General features: G+C 40.1%; 1 protein-coding gene, 1 long non-coding RNA gene and 1 pseudogene across 13 annotated transcripts in view; 2 read left to right on the top strand and 1 right to left on the bottom strand.

The window, feature by feature from the left end:
- The window catches only part of LOC147025074 (uncharacterized), a 7,934-nt gene extending 6,729 nt beyond the window's left edge, over positions 1–1,205 (top strand). Inside the window, exons 2-3 of the long non-coding RNA XR_015058849.1 lie at positions 427–541; positions 878–1,205. This is a non-coding gene — a long non-coding RNA (uncharacterized LOC147025074). The remainder of the gene's footprint in view (positions 1–426; positions 542–877) is intronic.
- The window catches only part of LOC147025072 (L-lactate dehydrogenase-like), a 188,984-nt gene that overhangs the window by 113,466 nt on the left and 69,518 nt on the right, over positions 1–6,000 (bottom strand). The window lies entirely within an intron of this gene.
- Positions 2,872–4,408, top strand: LOC147025073 (uncharacterized; annotated as a pseudogene).

The following is a 6,000-nucleotide window of genomic DNA, read 5'->3' as shown; positions in this document are numbered from 1 at the left end:
ATATGTTTGAGTCTCAGTAAGGAATTAAAATGACCATACTTGGTCATTTATGCTTTGTTGATTGTGTATTTCGTTGGACTTAGGTAATCATTAAAAAAAACACAGCTCGGTGCCAGCTGACTTCAGTGCAAGTGGTGTGATGAATGTGAGTTTGAATGTTGTGCAGAAAAAAAAATAAAAACACTTTCTGCTTCTTCTCTGTTGTGTGCTTATTCTAATTCCAAGGGTTATTTTTGGCTCTAAGTAACGGATTCATATGCTTGGTGATTTATGCTTTATTGGTTGTGCACTTCGTTGTATTTAGATGTCATTGGGGCTGAAGGGGTAGCTTAGCCTAAAGATAAGCACACTCGACACTCAGCCATTAAAATTCGATTCGAATTTTGACCCAGCTACAAAACTGTCATCCTGGTGTTTCGCATGCAGGGCGAGGCATCAATGTGTGCGCCCATCCCTCGGATGCACGTTAAACTGGTCGTCTGGTCCACCAGCATTAGTTGGTGAATATGGAAGATGCCCCGGTGTCCTTTGCAAAGAGTAGGTGAGCGATTGCTGATACTCTGAACTTTTAACAATTTCCTGCTCTAACCTACAGAGGGCACTACATCAGCCACACATCTGCATGGCGTCTTTAAATCACTACATTACAGAAGATGTTCTTTTAAAAATCATGAAAATGGGGAATTGTTAAAAAAAAATGACCATTCTGTTCCTCTGTGACCCATTGTTACTCATTTTTAGCTCGCCTGTTCGAAGAACAGAGAGCTATAGCGATACCCCCGGCGTGAGCATGAAAATGTTAAAGTTTTTGGTACAAGTTATTTTTTCCTTTCTAATGTTTTTATCTGCCACACTATTTTTTATACGCCCTATACAGTGCTCCCTCGCTATATCACGGTTCACTTTTCGCGGCTTCACTACATCACGGGTTTTCAATGAAGAGGTGCCAGATGAAGAGGCGCCTCCAGTAGAAGAGATTTAATGCTCTTCTTGGCTGTGCAGTACTACATTCATCTCATCATCGTCATCTTCATCGTCATCAGTACTGCACAGCTATCATCATCATCGTCATATCTTCATAGGTCAGTACCCATAATACGTTTTTATATATTTTATACTACAATATAGTATTTTTAAAATTATTTTTGGTCTTAGGCTTTGCAGCCCCATGAAGTCGCATTTCCGATGCAAATTTTTTAATTAAAAAAAAAAATAACTGATTAAATGTGTGTGTGGATGCTGTATAATGGTTTAAAATAAGTTTAAAATGTGTTTAAATATATTTAAATAATTAAATAAATATGTGGTTTCTACTTCGCGGATTTTCACCTCTCGCGGGTGGGTCTGGAACGCATTAACCGCGATAGGTGAGGGAGCACTGTATATATATATATATATATATATATATATATATATATATATATATATATATATATATATATATATCGGAGCGTATTTTGTGATACCAGTTGTCCGTCCATCTGCCTGTCTGTCTGTCCGTCATTCCGTTCCTGTATGCAATCTAACTCCTAAAGTTTTCAACTTTCACGTTTCATATCTGGTACATAGGTACAGACTGTGGAGATGGTGTGTCGCGACATACGTTCGTCATCTAAAGTGGATGCTGTTTTCCATGTAGTAGCACAATTCTGTATATACCTTCTTGTTCGGGCATATATTGTACTCACTTGCGCTTGTGTTACTGATTACAATATACAAATACATATATTTCTTTAAAATTATTCTTCACTTCAATGCTTTATAAAAAATATTCATTATTAGACGTCTTTTAAAAACGATAAATGTATAAACAGGCGAGCATTGGGTGGCTTTGACACCAACTCTGGTTGTGTTATTCCTCATTTTGCATGTTCATCTTCCCATACCCCTCGGTAGTCTGTCAACTTGCTGACCTTTGTCGTTTAGGTCATCAATGAGCCTAGATTGTTGTATAAAGTTCTCCAGTTATCAAGATAAAGCAAAGGTCAAGGGCATAAGAGATTTCAAAGAAGAAAAAACATCGTTGCACTGCTGGAGGGGATAAAATTTATTATTCAGGTATCAAGATTTATGGAAAAGCAGTAGGAACTATAATGGCACTCGGTAGAGCACGTACCTCTGCCAGGTAGAACAGTTTAAGTTTAGTATCCCACTGATCGGCCGGATCTGCATCCAGACCTGAACTAAAATGAATCAGCTTGTTCTTGTCACCTAACCAACTCATCCACCAAGTTTTGTCATAACTTGTCCACAACTTTTTGAGATATCGTGCTATATATCGTTTTTGGCCCTATCTCTCGTGTCTGGATCTTCGCTAAAATCTAATCAATTCGTCCTTGTCACACACCCGACCTGTCCACCAAGTTTCGTCTGAATCCATCCAAAACTTTTTCAGATCTCCTGCTCACAGAAAAAGAAACAGGGGTGAGAACGTAACCTCCGTCCACCTTCGGTGGCAGAGGTAACAACAGATCAACCGACAAAAAAATAGGACAAAAGTGAAATACCGGGACAACAACAAGCAGATGCACAACAGTACAAGCAGAGGAAATTGTCGTTGACGGGTGGGAACAGGGTCCCAGTGGGTTCGTAAAGCTTAGTTGTGTAAATGGAAGAGCCCATGAGGTGGCGGCATGGAGCAGAGTTGAAATCCTAACGGGGAGAGATCGAGACAACACACTCAGAAAGACGATTCTCAAGAAGAGAAAACAGTGGAATGAAGGAATATATGTGAGCACATTGAGTTACCAATTGTGGAGGGCAACAAATAAAGGTTTCTGTCTGAATACATGCAAATTTAAATTCCAACCTGAGAAGAAATAGGTATTTATCTCAATTTGGATGTTAAACATATAAAACACCTTCTGGCATATGCATATCCGAATCACCGCTGATGGTTTGTGGCACCGATAGAGAGTATTAGGCCATGGGCCAGATATGGTCCACGTGCACCACCCCCCCACCCCCCCGCACAACCCTTCGATCCCATATTTTTCTGAAGCCTTAGGGTCCCCTGAGCACGAATTCAACTGGCAACAGTGAATAAACTGGGACTCAGTATCCATTTTCAAACCATATCTGACGGTACCCTCAAAATGTTAACTTTTCGTCAGTTTCACACGTGAAAAACCCCCTGACTGATAAGATCTATGCTACATGCATTTACGTATCAATATTTATTTCCAGGTGACGTGTTCTGATTGAAGTGACATGAAGGAAGAGCCACCAGCAAAATGAAAACGTACAAGTGGCGAACCTCCTGTAGTTCCTGTGTGCATAGTTCATATCAAGGGTTTGAAATATGGTGAATTACACTTGCTGTCAGAAGATAAGGATGGAGAAAAGAAACTGGCCAAACTGCAGGAGGTGAAAGAAATGCGACCGGCACAACCTCCGTCATCTTGCCGCATGATGAAGGAAGCACGTGACCTGATCCCTGATATGATAGATGAGCATCATGGCTTCCACTGGCAGTGTTATAAACGTTTCACAATGAACCTCGACAGGCTTAAACGTACTGCAAGTTCATCACAGACCACAAATGTCACACAACGGCGCATGAGCCGCAGAAGTTCAAGTGACAAGATTATATTCAACCCTGACTGTATTTTCTGTGGTTCAGAGAATCGGAAAAAGATTAAAGTTAAAGGTAGCTGGACTAGCCGGGACCTCAGCCAGTTTGAATATGATGGATGGAAGTCAGTGCTTGAGATGGCAGAGAATAAAACTGATGATAAACTTCTAACAAGAATCAGGGGGCATGATCTCTTTGCTTATGAAGCGAAATACCACAAGAACTGTCGCATGCAATACGTGCAGAAAGCAGAGAAATGGCAAAGTATAAATTAAGAAGCAAAAATTTATCAGATAAATTTAGAAGCAGCTCATAAGAAGGCAATTGAAGCTGTATGTAAGATTGTACAGAAGGATGTATTACAAAATCTGAAAATTTTGAAGCTGTCTGATTAGAGAAAAATATACATTGACATCCTGGAAGACAGTGAACACCGTAATCCAGACAATCGGAGCCGTAAGCTTAAACACAAACTTGAAAGTCATGAACCATTTAAAGACAAGCTATCATTCTGTGACATGGGAAAGTTCTAATCATACATCTTGTTCAGCTCAGACATCGATACCCATACAGCAGTGAAGCATGCCTTCGAGTTGGCATCAATGGATATGATTGAGACCACAGGTACACAATGAAGACAGCCATTTTAGATGGTTTCTCAAAGGCACTGGATCCTAAATGGTCACCAAGTCCCTCTGATCTAATGACACCGGAAGATGTCATCCCATATGTTCTCAAACAGCTCCTGTGCTACATTTTTACTGGAAAGGCAACACCCACTACCCCTCGAATCCAGAGACTTGGCAAGACATTTGTCGCGCTGCTACCAATGGATCTTGGAAACTCTCAAAACATATCCCTATGTGTGTTTCTCTACGACATCTTTACAGGAGTGAGAAGCTCGTGACTTTTTTGAACAGGTTGGGGGCATTGTGAGAGTTATTCATTTTCGCTGGAACTGGAGACAGCACTCGCAGAGGCAGTGATGTTGTCATCAACACAGCTATCCAGTGAGATCATCAGGTCACCATCTGGGCCCGCTGTATTCCACTCGGAATTTGACAACTTTGATTCACTAATAAATGACCTCACAGGTAAAGGGTCAGTCCATACCGCCCATGGAATCATGCTTCAAGAAGTTGATGGTGATGATGTTGAAAAATGCCCAGAGATGCCTTCTCAAGAGAAGGGTAAGAGGTGGTCTCCACATCTGACAGATACAGTTATACTTCCTGACTGCTATATCACCAAAAGACAGCATCCCAAGCTGAAAGTTAATCAGCTACTTTATCCAGGTTCTGGAGAAGCAATGGAGCACTCAACTAAAGTGGAAATGATTTGGATGATCATTAGGATGTTGACAAAGAACAAACCACAGGTTCCTGGCTGGTCAGGGACATGGTTGGGAGGAAAAGGATGGTAACCTTTATCCTCTATGGTATGAAGGAGATGTCCTCCCACGGAAACTGGCTGACATTGCTGAAGTCACACCTGACGACACTGACTCTGATGAGGATTCAGATATGGATGCATTTGATGATATTGAACAGGCATTGGAGAGTGATGACGACGGCGATAATGAATATTATGCGTAATCCATGCACAATGACATTTTGTGGACATGACATAATAAGTTTCAATTGTTTTTCTTAAATAAACTTATAATTTATATTATTTATGTGAAGTAAGGAATATTCTCTCAGTCTTACGTCTTACTGGTGACTACATGTTGGGTGTTGCAACAGTGATGTACTTATGTTTAAGATGTTATACCTGGTACATCTTTAGTCGGTGTGGGACAATTTTGGTATCGATAGAAAGGTAGTAAAATTTGTGATATCATAGAAATATTTATTTGTTTGTGTCGGGTAAAATGAGCAGGAATATACGTAATTATTTCAGATATCTGAGTTGAATCTGAGTTGTCAAAAGGAAAGGCGAGGTACTCCTTCATCTTCATCGCTTCTTGGGACAAACATAACGCTATTAAACATAACGCTTCTTGGGACAACGCTATTAAATTTGACGGATGACTCTATTTTGAAAATCTGCATGTGATAATCTTTCATTTGATATATAATTTGTTAATATTAATGCTTATTGGGTAACTGCAGAGATCTTATCAGTCAGGGGATTTTTTTATGTGAGAAACTGAAAAGTTAACATTTTGAGGGTACCGTCAGATATGGTTGGAAAATGGATAGTGAGTCCCAGTTTATTCACTGTTACCAGTTGAATTCATGCTCAGGGGATCCTAAGGCTTCAGAAAAATATGGGGTCGAAGGGTTGTGGGGGGGGGGGGGGTTGCACATGGACCATATCTGGCCCATGGCCTATATCCTTTGAAATAAAATAAAATAAAATCTTTATGTAGAAAGATCATGGAAAAGGCACTGAACGGAATTAAAAGAAAGAAATTACAACTT

Source organism: Eptatretus burgeri, chromosome 6 (assembly GCF_056783735.1).
Source record: "Eptatretus burgeri isolate ZD-2024b chromosome 6, Ebu_testis_v1, whole genome shotgun sequence".
Taxonomy (NCBI): domain Eukaryota; kingdom Metazoa; phylum Chordata; class Myxini; order Myxiniformes; family Myxinidae; genus Eptatretus; species Eptatretus burgeri.
Note: the sequence above shows the minus strand (reverse complement) of the source record. Positions and strands in the feature narration are given on the sequence as shown.